Here is a 14,922-nt window from a genome sequence, read left to right as displayed (position 1 = left end):
GGGTGTTTTATATATAGTTGAAAAAATAAACAAATATTGTGCTTAAAAGTTGAGTCATTTATACAATGTCAGTGAAATGTGTGTATTTCTTTTGTTTTAATATATTGTATTTTCTTTTTTTTAAATTGTATATATTTTTCCATATTCATTTTTTGGAGCAGGTTACTGGGTTTAAAAGGGAAAAAGAATGGAAAGTAATTTGACATTTGTAATTTTAAATGTTTCAAGTTTATGTAGTTTATGTTTAAAATTGTTGCTATGGTAATTTCATTTCAGTTTCTGAATGTTTAAAATAATTTTTAGTGAAAATATATACTTTTTGTTTACGATGTTAACATTTATGATATTTTACTGACCGAAAAGGAAGTATTGTCCGTACTTGCCCATATGGGGAAGAGGTTATTAAACCTTCTTTCTCGCCTCTTGTTCTCGACGAGCTTGCAAAATCCTATGCCATTGATTGGACATTGGCACAGGCACCCGGGTTACAACTCAACCACGTAGTGTGGGATAAAGATTCTCCCTATCATGTATTTCCAATTGAAAATCAACCGCAACCTCAAACAAAATACCCAATAAAACATGATGCTAAAGCTCCTGTGAGGGAAATCCTCTCACAACTGGAGTACCAGGGCGTAATTGAACTCTGTGTCTCACCAATGAATAATCCTTTATTTCCTGTAGCTAAACCGGACCATTCATACTGAATAGTCTTAGACTACAGATACTTAATAGTCATACACGCACTAATGCTACACAAAACTCTCATAGCACGGCACTTATGAAGTACATAGGGGGACATTATGAACACTGTGGTAAACACCGCCGACCGCCATGGCGGCGGTGAACAGAAGGGCGCCGTTGGCGGTGAATGGAAACCTGCCGTATAATGAACAAAAATCCCAACCCTGCCAAAAATCACCAGATCACTAGTCACCGACATGACTTTTTTTGGCGGAAATGCTGGACCTCCCCACCCCGCCACCGCCGAGCACACCCACATTCCACCCTCCAAATAATGATGACGACCATTGGCGGTGCCGACCACCACGGGCGGCAAGTGGTTTGAACAGCAAGAAGTGCACACATTAGATAAGCTTGAAACCCACGCACCTGCACACATCCATAACCCCATAAAACACTCATGGACACACCCCACAATCCTTTGCAATGAAACCAGGCCAAAGAATACGGAGAGCACCAGAAGCAGACACCGAATGCCACAATACACGAGATGCACACCGACCCACAGAAGAGCACCCTCACCGCGTACCCAGACCCGACACCATTCACCACACTCACCATGTCACCCCCCAAACATCCACACTTCACAGAAAGGGAGCTAAGGACCATGGTGGACGAGATCCTGAAGGTGGAGCCACAAATATTCGGGCCCGAGGTGCAGCACACTACCATCGCAAGGAAGATGGAGCTACGTCAGACCATTGTCAACAGGGTCAATGCAGTGGGACACCATCCACGCACCAAGGACGACATCCGGAAGAGATGGAATGACCTGCGGGGAAGGTCAGGGGCATTGCATCAAGGCACCACATTGCAGTCCAGAAGACTGGGGGAGGACCGCCACCAACACCACCCGAATACACCAACTGGGAGGAAAAGGTACTGGCCATCCTGCACCCTGAGGGACTCACTGGACTCACTGGAGGAATGGATTTGGGTAAGTCATCTACATTTACCTCATAAACACCATACCTGTTAATGCATGCACCACCCCACCCTACCCACCCCCACCATGACCAATACCCCACCCAGGCAACAGCCACTAAATCCACCCCCATGCATGACCACAAACCCACTAACAGTCCCACATCCCTCCCCCTGTGCACAGCCACCTACCCCTTCAAGGATCCACAATGGAACTGCACCCCCCAATGCAAACCCACACCCTAAGCAAAATGCAGTGTAAACCTCACAAAGGCACCCTGGATGGCCACTAAAAGTTACACCAGCACAAAATAGCCCAGTCCTGTGTACCCCAACCGTTCATGGATTTGTAACAGACATGTCTATGTCCCCCAACAGGCACCACCACCCATGCCACCCTCACGGACAGGACAAGGAGTGCCAGTGCCCCCCATGGAGACAGAGGCACCTCACAGTACACTGGTGAAGGAACCCTGGACACTGATGAGCAGGGCGGCCCCTTGCACAGTCCTGGACTGTCACCATGCATCAGCCCCACCCAGGATATCACAGACACCCCTACCACCCAGTCAAGAACAGCAGCCCAGGGCAAGCATCCCCACACCAGTGTATCCAGGCCACAGCTTGGTGGAACACAGTTACAGAGGCCACAGTCTCCCACTCCCAACATACAAGAAGGCGAGGGCCCCAGTACAAGTGGTACTGCCAGACCTGTACAGAAGACACAGGCACAGGGGGCTAGGGCAAGTGCTAGGGCCTCAGTGGGCCAGTGGGAGGCCACAGGATGAATTCAGCAGCCCAGGACATGATATCTGAGGTATTGGGGGCCTACCAGCATACCCATGACAGGTTGGCACAGATAGTATCCACCCTGGAGCACAGTCAGAGGATGCAGCAGGAACACCACCAAAAGGCCATGGAGCAGTGGAAACAGCACAACACCACAATGGCCAGCATAGCAGGAGCACTGCTGCAGCTGGTACAAACCCAGTCTGAGACCCACACAGGACAGGAGGCCCCCACTACAGCACCAGGCACAGACCTGACAATTACACCATCATCAGAAATATCCCAGGAACTACCCTCACAGGAAACCCAAGGGCCAACCATGTCATCACCTCAAGGTCAACAGCAGGCACCCAAACGGACCCTAAGGCCAACATAGAGCACTGGAACCCCAGCAAAGAACAAGGCCCCCTTCAGGAAGTAACTCAGCAACAATCTGCACAGCAACCATCCCACTCAATCAAGCACCACACAGTGTTAAGAAGCAATATTAACTAATGTAAGAATTGATGGACCCATCAATACTACCAACAAGGCTTCCACCATGTTGGCATTGAGGGCAACCACCTATGACCACTTGCCATCACTGCAAATTGCACTATTCACTCCCTGTCACCAATAAAACACATATCTCACCTGTAACACTGTCCCCTGTCATAAAATGTGAACAAAGTGAAGTATGGATGCAACTGACTGATAACCACTTTATTGTCAAATCGTTGCATGAAAGGACTCCTGTGTGCCTAAATGTGGCCCCAAAGTAAATGCACTAAATTGAAATCTGCACCATGCAGACCTGGACCCAGTTTCACATATAAGAATCAAACCCACCTTAAATGACAAAACACACTGACAGTATGTGTCACAAACCCCAAGGTCAGCCCTTAATCCCACATAGTTACTGGAAGTAGAGTTGTATCAGTTGGGTCCTGGAATTGACATTTTCCCCTTCCTCATCATCACCATCACTCTCCTCACCTCCACCTGAGGTAGCTGGTCAGGACATACAGCACCCTCCACCTCCAAGAAGGGATAGAATTTCTCACTGCCACGTTGTGCAGCATGCAGCAGGCCACCACTATTCTACACACCTTTTCAGGCCCATAGGCCAGGGAACCCCTAGAGATATGTAGACAACGAAATCTAGCCTTCAGGAGACCTATTGTTCGCTCTATCACCATCCTAGTACTTCCATGGGCCTCATTGTAATTCCTCTCTGCATCCGTAATAGGATTCCTCACTGATTTCAGTAGCCAACGCAAGTTTGGATGGCCAGAATAACCTAGAAAAAGGTGCAATACTGAGTAGTCATTGTCAAGCCCCTTAGTCAGACAGCCTGGCTGTCTGCTTTAGTCAGTTAGTGACAGAAACACTTACCTATGATCCACCCCCTATCCTCTTGGAGTTGTTCCATCTTCTGTGGCACACTACTGTTCCTCAGCACAAAGGAATCATGGACTGAACCTGGGAACATGGCATTCACATATGAGATGTACTGGTCTGCAGTACATACCAATTGGATGTTTATGAAATGAAAGTTTTTTCTGTTTCTGTACATCTGTTCACTGACTCTTGGGGGTGTGATCGGTATGTGGGTGCCATCAATGGTACCTATCACATGGGGTATGTTGGCAAAAGCATAGAATTCAGACTTGATGGCAGGGAGGTCAGTACTTTGGGGAAATCTCAATAGGACTGCAGCTGTGGTACAAATGCATTTAGAAATCTTGCCAGTACCATGCTGAACATTGGCTGTGAAAATCCAGCATCCATGCCCACTGTCACTTGAAATGAGCCCGTGGCCAGGAAATGGAGTGCGGAGAGCACCTGCACTTCAGTAGGGATGGCATGCTGATTACGATTTCCTGGAGTTAATGCAGGATCCAGTAATGTACAAAGTTCCAGAATTGTTCCACGGGTGAGTCTGTAATTGATTATGATGTGACGCTCCACCATAGTCCTCATATCCACAAGTGGTCTGTACACCAATGGTGCCCTTCCTCACCACAAGGGTCGGTACCTACGAGGGATATCAAAAAAGTGTGAGGAACACACATACATAGGCACACATTGTCATCCATTGTGCACTGCATACTTCATTGTAGTGACTCAACAGTAACATGTTCTTGACAGATCTACATCTACACCTCAGTGAGGGAACAGTGTTTTTCATGTGTGTTATATTTTGAAATGGTCCCATGCATAGGTGCTTCATGTGGAAAATAGGGCCTGTTTTGTGCAGAATTTTTATTCATAGATGCGTAGTTAATGCCAAAATGTCTGCCCACTGTAATCCAGGCCTGTCGTTGTGGACGTGACCTCATACCTCTAGCGGTTGAAGTAACAGGGTAAGGCGGTGTTTACCACCGTTTGCACTTTCATTGGTTAACATGGATGCCAATGGGGAATCCTGGCGTATAATGATCGCCGCCGGCGGTGACGGTGCACAACGCCGTGGTACGTACACGAATTCATCATCTATACTTCACTTGACTCCCTGATCTTGTGCGAACAGGTACTCCACTGTGTGTAGTACTGTGTCCTGCCTCTGGTCATGGATGTTGTTCATGTTGCAGGGGAAAGGGCCTTGGCCTTCACCCAGGAGGAACTGGAGAGGCTAGTGGACGGGGTCCTGCCCCTGTACGCAAAGCGCTACAGATGGCCAGAGGTACAGGTGAGTCAGGGTTTGAGGTGCACTGTTTGGGTGTCATGGATGGTGTTGTGAGGACATATGTGTGCACCTCAGAGCCTGCATGGGCCATGGTGCATGGCATGCTGCATGCATATGTCCTGTAAGTCTGACAGTACTGTCCGTCCCCTAGTGGACGAATAGCCAGCTGTACCTATCTTGCAAGTGCCTGACCTTTTTGTTCCATTTCTGTGTCACCTTTATAGGTCTGCGCCCACCAGAAGAGGGCAATTTGGCATGCCATCCCCAAGGAGATGAGGACCCTGGCGGTCTACAACCGGAGGAGCACCCACTGCAGAAAGAGGTGGGAGGACCTGCGGCACTGGGTGCGTAAAATCTGTGAGGCCCAGCTGGGGAAGTCCTCCCAATGTGGAAGGGGTGCCCGTCGGGCACTGACCCCCCCTCATGCAACATATCCTGGTGGTGGAGTACCCAGACCTGGATGGGCGCTTGAAGGCTGCACAGCAGTCACAAAGGGGTGAGTACTCATGTTACAAACTTAAGTCTGGAAGGATGTCTGTGTGCAGTAGGGTCCATGCTGCTTAGAGGCAGGGACTCTGACTGTTGTCCATCTACATGATGGTCCCCATAGGGTGTAGGGGAGTCTTTGTCAGGTCTCCCACACGTCGGTTCCTTAGGTAGTTCAGGGGATAGGTGTAGAGCAGGGTTCTGGTCAGTAGTCAGGGGCATGGCCATGGGCATAGTGAACGGTGCTGCCTTTTGGGGGTGTCTTCTGGGCGGGTGTATGTCCCCCTATGTACCTCCATTCAGCTATTAACAAGTGTCTCTCCTGTTTTGTCTCCCCATCCCTGTTCTCGTGTTGTTTTTGTACAGCAGTAACATCTGGCGAGGGAGCTGAGGCACCAGCAAGTGGGGAAGCAGTGGCCCACAGATCCTCGGAGGCAGAGGCATCCGATGCCAAGGAGACCAGTGGGTGGGAGGGCGAGGGGAGTACCACGGGGAGGCAACTACCACTGGAGGTAGTGACTCCGATAGCTCCTCCGATGGGGGCTCCCAGCGGTGGCGGACCCTAGTGGCCACACCACTACAGTGACATCTTTCGCCACCCCCCATTCCATTACCGCCCTCCCTTCTGCTCCCAACCGAGTTGCCCGTACCCGCTTACCAAGAAAGGTGGGCGTCTCCTTTGCTCCAGACAACTCCTCCCCTGCCCCAGTCAGCTCTGCTGCCTTCACAGAGGAGGCTATTGACCTCCTGAGAACCAACTCTGTAGGGCAGACAACCATCGTCAATGCCATCCAGGGGCTAGCATCAGAGGTGCAACAGACCAATGCCTATATGGATGGCATTCATGGTGCTGTGTCCGCCCTACAGAGATCTTTTCAGGCTCTGGCCTTCTCTTGGACGGCAACCAGTTTCCCTGGCCATTCCGTCCCCCCTCAAACCTCCTCTACCCCTTCCAGCACCCCCCTCCCTTCACCCGTACAAAGTACACAATCTGACATGCAGTCAAGCACATCAACACACAAGAAGCACACTTCAAAACACAAGTACCACACATCCCACCACAAGCATTCACACAGCCAACATACACATGCACACACAACAACATCCACTTCCCCCATTGTGCCTACCTCTTGCGCCTCTCTGCCTGTCCCCTCTACATGCACACCCTCATGCACTGCACCTTCACTCACTGTTGCTGCTCCTCTTACTTCACTCACCACAATAGCAGGCATCCATACATGCACCCCAGACACCACACCTGCACTCACCACAACTACTGTAGTTGACACATGCGGTCACTCAGCAGACTTGCAGACACCCACACAACATACATCCACACTGGCAGCCTGTCTTCTCCCACTGTGTCCACCCCCCCATCCAAAAACACACAAATGCACCAAGACACCCACCCATCACACATCCACCACACCTCAGCATACTGTCCAGTCACCTGCACCCACTACACTCACCCCTACACCACACACGTCCACACCCTCTGCCTCCACTCCCACGCTGTCATCCAGGACCACCCCAATCGCTCTGAAAAAATAATTTCCTCTCCCGTGCTGACCTCTTCCAACCCACTGGCCCACCCCGTCTTGTCCCTAAGCGTGCACACCTCCTTGCCCTTTTGACTCTTTCCACTTCACAGCCCACCCCTGTCCGCCCCTCACATTCCTGTGCCCCTTCCCCAGAGAAGAAGAAGCCCCATGCAGAGCCAAGTCCATCTGGCTCTACCCGCTCAAAACACCCCCCACCTTCAAAGGACAAACCCACACCCCCTCCACCTTCCCAGCGCAAGTCCAAGCCCTACATTAGGTGGAGTACCGTGCACGTTTGGGAGTCAGGTTGGGTCCATTGTGGCCCATGGCACTCCTTGCACTACGGACTGGCCATTGGCCTTGTTGGAAGTAGTTGGCTCTCTGAGCTGTAATAAATATTTCTGTGTGGCCTGTGTTTTGGCGGCACACTGTTGAACCCTGGTCTTTCGTTTCATTGTTTGTGGGTGTGGGGTATGTGTATGTATGTACTATGGTCAAGTTGGATTTGCCTTGTGTCGGGTAAGTACCTCTTGCTGTGGGGTGTATGGGTTGTGCTGCTGGGAAGGGTTGGGGCGTTGCAGGGTGGATGGAGTGGGAGGGTATGTAACTGTGCCCTTTCCTCCCTTGTTTCGTAGGTTGCGGTACTTACCATCGTCGTCTACGTTGTGGTCTCGGTCGTGGAGGTTTATGGCAAGGAGCAGGGCTGGCATGATCAGCAGCTCTCTATCCATGTCTGATTCAGCGCTTTGTGTGGGCCTCCGGTGAGTGTTTCATTGGATTTGGTTCATTTCCGCCTGGACTTGCATGGCGGTGGTTCTCGCCCCGGAACTGGCGGTGGAACAGTGGTTCATTATTTGATGGGTGGGTTGGGCCTTTCCAACAGCCTGTGGGCGGACTCAGCCGTCATCGTCGGCACTCTTCTACTGGCGGTGGGTGGTTTTCTTAATGCCTGTGTTTCGATTGGTTCTTTATTTGGCGGTCCGGACTGCTTCTCTGCTGGCGGTTTTTACCGCAGGCGGCGCGGTAGGGACCGCTGTGTTCATAATGAGGGCCATAGTGTGCAAAAAATGCAAAACTACATTGGATATTTCCAATGGCTTTTTCTGCCACAATATAGCGCCTGAGAGTAGAAACCTAACAAGTTTCAGTGCACTAGGCTCCCAGAAAAAATTCTGTTGTTTACCACCGGGGTGCAAGAATAGTCCAGGACTGTTTGCGGCTCATGTAACTTTAATAGTGCACGACATTGATCCTGAAGCATTGTCCTATGTAGATGAGATCTACCTTATGGACAATGATTTACTGCAACATCTAAGATGGGTAGGATTTGCCAAGTTCCGCTATAAATTCAATTAAAAACAAAAATAGCCTTCCTTAGTTTCCTGTTTCTGGGATACGAAATATCGAGTGCAGGAAAGAGCCTAGCGCCACAATTCTTGGAAAAATTAGCACAGTTACAACCTTCAAATATCACTAAAAAACTCCAATCACTATTGGGTTTGCTAAATTTTGCCAGAACATACATTCCAGATTATGCATCACGCATGAAATCCTTATATGACTTGATACACCCTGACTTTTCCAGTAAATTCTGGACAGTCGAACACACACGCATCCTCAGAGCATTGCAACTAGACATGCTTGCAGAACAACACCTACACACAAGGGTCAATAAAAAACATCTTGTCATCAGAGTAATTGCTGGTGCCATTGGTTTCACCTATGTAACATTCAATGAGGGTGAGACAGTCCTGATTGCATACAAATCACATCTGTACTCAACAGCAGAACAACGTTTTGCTCCCACTGAGAAAATTCTCACTGCTGTTCAGATAGCTGTTATTAAAGACCATTAGCCCAAGGAAAACGCATTATTGTTGTATCTTCAATCTCAGCCCTCGAGGCTTTCACTAAAGCCAGTGTTCCAAACGCTAAAGCATTACATCCATGTTGGATCCAATGGGCAAAGTCTTACTCAGCCACTGATGTTAATTATATTTTTGACCCAAAGTTACAAACTCAAGACTTTTTGCAATATGAACTAGAAAATCCAGTTCCAGCAAATACATTGCCCATTGATCAATATCAAAGAGTTGTGTACACTGATGGCTCAACACAACCTGCTATAAGCACAAAGCATCAATACTGTGGCTACATGGAGGATAATACATTTTGTTCCCAAAATACATTTACGCAAACCCTAGTGTATTGCACAGCACAACTAGTAGACCTAAAGGCTCTGTGATGGCACTGGAACATATGATAATGACCATCTAACACTGATTGTCTGTGATTCGTACTATTGTGTCCAGTCGTTCAATGAATATCTACATTACTGGCACCAGAATGGGTTCAGAGATTCCAAAGCTAACACCATCAAACACAGACTTCTGTGGGGGAAAGTAGCTGATCTGAAGGAAACGCTACCCAGTTGTCAATGTTGTACATACACATGGACACCAGCGCATTGGAATACACATTCCGGGGAATAAACTGGCTGATGAAACAGCCAAATCAGCAATAGCTACGGCTTCTGTTGCTGCAGTAACTCGTTCTAGGATGATACCGGATGATGAAATACTGGCTGCCGTGAAAGCCTCGGCTGACAGCACACCTTTACCTAAAGGATATCCCACTAAATGTTCCTACCAGATGGGAGGCATGCTTGATGCAGAAGTAAAAATACCAGGTGTGGGAGTTCAAGTAATTCCAATGAAGACCTAAGACCAGAGTTGATCAAAGCAGCGCATGAAGGAGTTGCTTCTTGCCATGCTGGTGTGACGGCTACAATGTCATTGTTGCAAGCTCGTTATTGGTGACCAGGTCTATACGAACAGACCAAGCAGTATGTCCTTTGTTGTGATATCTGCCAACAAATTCAGGGGTCCACCGTTAAACACCTATCACAGACACCCCTCTTAATTTCTAACAAACCATTACAATGTGTGTACCTGGAACATTGCAGTCCTTTGACTCCTGACAGTGCATACAAATACATCTTAGTTGGTGTTGACTCTTGCTACAGATTCCTATGGGTGTGGCCACAACTCTTGGCTGACGCTCGGACTGTTATTAAAGATTTGCAAGTCTTTATCGGCACATATGCAGTTGCAGTTTTCCACTCAGACCAGGGCCCTGCTTTCGCCTCAAGGGCATTCCGGGACACCATGGCTTTGTTAGGGGTCCAACTCTATTACTCGTCTCCATTTCATCCCGAGGGAAATAGTGTCAAGGAGGGACAAAACCAAGACTTAAAGCAATCCTTAACAGCCAGAGTACTAGGTATGGGTCATAGTTGGCTTAATCACCTGTATGGAGGCCAGAGAGCACTTAATATTCTGCCTAGAAAGTCCCTTGGGGGTCGTACGTCATATGACTGCCTGTTTGGAACTCAAATGTATGTTCCAGATCTTGATGTTTCTGGCATGGAGGCGGCAGAAACACCTTTGACATAAATGAACGTGTCACTGTCTTGCAGGAATTACAACAGTACCGTGACGACAACGCTGCCTCCTTAGGAATCAAGGATGTATCAATAACATCTACCGGCTGGCTTCCAAAGGTTGGGGATCTAGTAGGTGAAAAAGTTGTTGGGAAAAAGGAGTTAGGTCCTTCCTATCGTGCATCGGTTCCAGTCCTGGGAATACACAGTACCAGAACTGTTATACTACCACCGCTGCCTGGTTCTAAAGAAAACCGCTTTGTCTCCATCGACAATGCCAAGTTATACCATGTGGCCGATCTTGTACAGAAGACGAAGAGGAATAACCAGTAGTACCCGAATCCCTCTCACTAGTGGTCATGATGTCCCTCTACAAGTTTTGAGTAACAACGCTGACACCTCTCCGAGCTTGGGGAGGGTGGAAAATGATCTTTCATTAGTTCCACTAGCATCTTTTACAACAAGCAACACAGAAAATGTTGAGCAATTCTTCTCAAATTCTACACAAACCGATGGCATTGTTTATTACGATCCGCCGCAGGAGAACACTGTTAGTTCTCCTTTTCAAAATACGGCTCCAGTTTTTGCACAAACTGCTTTTGGATACTTTGCCGACATCAATGACACCTTTTTGAATTTATCTGCCTCTTCAGCATCTGAATTGTAAAAAACATGTAAGCTGATAATTTGGCTCAAAACTAATTATTTTGTTCTCCATTGTAACTATCTGTGGCTTTCCTTGACTATAATAACTTTCCTCTTATGGATCGGCTTTGTTATTATTTTCTTTCTACTGATACATGGTCATTACCTTCCTGAATGACCAACAGTTGAACTGGTGGATGAGGTCCTGAAACCAGATTTCTCTTCTCACAAAGTCCGCAGAGACTTGTCTTTTGTGAATATTTCCGCTATATCAATTCCTGATGGGATTGTTCGGGATAAAGTCACATTTGATATGTATGGCCCGACGGAGGTCATTCAAATACCATATGTGTTTAAACTTTCTATGAATAATGTAATAATACCCAGAGTTGTTTCTGATGACTGGGATGTGAAAACAGTTGATTCTTTGATGACTGAGAATCGAAAGAAAATTATGGAGATATGTTATGTTGTAATTATAATGGACAGCATTTTATTCACAGAGCAAGTACCCCGAAAACTATTTTTAATTACACACAATGGGAACATTGCCCAACTCCTCCACAAGGAAGTTCTAAAATATACTCAGGAAAATATGCATATTTTTCTGGGCATAGTGTTAAAAATGCTGAGTCATAATATTTCAACTTGCCAATGATGGAAAATGTACATATATTATTGACAGATACAAAATTCATTTATTCAGATTCCTTTGTTTCCCAGTTGGCTATGGAAGGCTATGAATATTGGTGAAAGTCGATTGAAAAAAAGTGTGTGGGGAAAAAAACATTGGCAAAGAAAGGGAAAGGAAGCTTTATTTAGAGCGTGCCTGATAGCTGTTCAAAATGATATTTTTGAATGAAACTTAACAACAGACAAGTTGTTTAGGCTTGGCAAAAATTAAGGATTTGAATGTGCCCAGTATTCCTGCCCCTGCAAATATTTACAAATGGCAAAAGTATATAACTGCAACTGAAGATCAGCTCGATGAATGGATCCAGAATGGAGCATTTAATTCTTCACTTTCACGTCCTGGTGAGTGGTTATTATGGCCAACAGATACCAATGGGTGCCATACATGTTTTGTAAACTCTACAGGGGTTTTTAGAACAAGTAGGCCTGACCCTAGCTATGTGTCATCTGAACATATAGTGGGTATAGTGACAACATAGAGTATAGGGAAACTGTGCCAGCAATGGTTGAAGAATTCCTCACTAGATGCTGTTAAAGAACACCTCAGTCTCCCGTCTAATAATACTGACTTACAGGATTTCCTTTTAGGCCCCAGAATACAACGCAAAAAGAGCTTCTTATATGCAGTCTATAATGAAATGTGGAAGCTTTCTCAAAAGAAGCTGCTGCCCGGTTAAGGCAAATAGGTCAAGAAAATTTACAGAAGGCATTAGGTTTTGTAGATAATGGGATTAATACCCTGTCCAACCGGATATACACCTTAAACAACATGGTTTCCTCTGCAATAGACATAGTGCAGAGCGACATGTCCTCTTTACACAATGGACAGAGTCAACTAAGATTCATTATGCAGTTAGGTTTGACAGTACAAATACTGAAAGCATTTCCCTGGCAACACGTCAGTGCGAGGGACATATTTTCTACATTTAATTTAATGTGACAACAACAACTTATGGCTAAAAAAGAAGCGACTTATGTCATGTTAAATATTGAGAAATTAGAAAAGTTGCCTTTTACTGTGGCTGAAATACCATCTGCTGAGTGATTATTACATGGGGTCATCAATCTGCCTATTTCAACACTTCAATTCACATCCTGCTTAAAACACATTCCAGTGGTCAGATATGAAAGGCTAGGAGATAGTTACATATACGAGGAGTAGAAGCTACCCTTCTCGTACAAACCTCTCAGTGACATGAAGAGGTCTTTCTTAGCGATAGTGAATGCAAGACTTCTGTTGGCCATTTGATGGTTTGTAAACAGCTGTCCTTGCATGGGGCGTGCAACGCTTCGGCAGCGAACTTGGCTTGTTATCTGAAGGGAGTCTCAATCTCCTTGATTAGACTTATGTTCTAGGTGCTCTGGAATGACAGCTATGTGCTCCTTAATAGTGAGAGCTGTTGTGGGATGCAAGCCGAAATGGTTTATGTGGTTTCAGTCAAAAGTTTTACATGCTGCAGGAATGTACTTTTCCTCCTACACAACAGAGGGAAGTAGCTGAGATTTGACCTCATATCGCTACTTCAAATGTGAATTTTGACAAGCTGAGCAGACTCAAGGCTTTATTGTTTCAAAAACATGTGGCGTTTACATCTGCACGCGAGCCCTGTCCGCTTCAGGTTGCGAGGTCATCCGCAGAGATACAGTCCCTTTTAACTACTAACTTTCAGAGACACTGGTGAACTCATGGGACGGATATTTAATGCGTCCAGTACTACTGGAATCGCACATTTCTTTAAGGCTGTTGGTTCTGGTTTCATTCACATCTTCTCCTCTATATTTGGCTTAATACCTTCAGCCATACATTCAATATTTTCCAGTGTTTTCAGGGGATTTCCAATAACTTTTGCTATAATAGGTGGAATTTTGCTATTGCTACTTTTTCTGCTCAATGGCTGTCCGGTTACAACAAGGAGGACTGAAAGCGCTACCACCAGCGCAGCTGTGTCGTGAACGCATGATGCAGTACTTTGGGGCACCACTCCTGGAGCGATTGGAGTGTGACTTGTCTCTGTCATTCAGACCAGTTATGCATTCTTTGTAGCCCGTGTTTCGGTGCCTCTGGTGCCCTTTTGAATGTGCACTGAAAATGTGTCTTTCTACACAGCACTTGCTTTCATTTGACACTGATCTGTTGATGTTCCGGTTGAGGGCCCATTACCAGACATGCGTGTTGAGAGTGCGTTTGCTACGGGAAGCTGTTTATGAGTGGCTCTTTGCGGATCATGCATGTCTAAACTCACTGTTGGGCATACTACGGAATGCTGCTGCCTCGGCTGGAGCTCAGGCTTTGGAACGCAAATGCTCCTTGGTTTTCCTTGGCGATGAACTTCCTACTTTACCACCTGCCAAAGTGGAAGATTTCCTCTCTTCAATTATCCCGGATTCAGTTGGCGACTTTAAAACTGACTCTGACTTTTGAAATTCGGCTTTTCCGACGCCACAGTTAATATTTTAAATTGTCCTTTCCATACTTGCTCTAGCCTCTTTTGACTTGTCATTATTGACATTCCTGTATATATTTGCTTTTATAGGATTTTATTAGTTTAAGCTAGGCTTTGAACTACTTGAACCGGCACCTGGAGGGTGTTGCATAGCCATTTTAGTTATAGCTTTATACACGTTATTTTAGAGAGCTAGGCTGCTGCTGTGCATTTTAACCTAGATATATTGTGGTCAGCTCATTCTATTATTTTAACAGAAGCTACATTTGCGGTCTTGTTTACTTTTTTCTATCTAGCTGCTCTTCGCACAGGTCAGCACTGCATTCTTAAACAAGACATTTCTCTCACTTTGTGATTTTCTCAAGGCTGCAGTAAGATAGGTTGCCAGCAAAAGTGGTGCGCTTTCTCTCCAATGTTCAAAGAAAAACACACACTCTTATGTGGGGATCCTTTCTTGTAACATCAGATGTTTTATTATAAAAACACTACTTTGACCTATGTACGTTAGAGGGAGATTCCAGCCAGGTGACCACGACTGTATGCTGA

The sequence above is a fragment of the Pleurodeles waltl genome, chromosome 1_1, assembly GCF_031143425.1.
Source record: "Pleurodeles waltl isolate 20211129_DDA chromosome 1_1, aPleWal1.hap1.20221129, whole genome shotgun sequence".
NCBI lineage: Eukaryota > Metazoa > Chordata > Amphibia > Caudata > Salamandridae > Pleurodeles > Pleurodeles waltl.
This window is presented reverse-complemented; position numbering follows the sequence as displayed.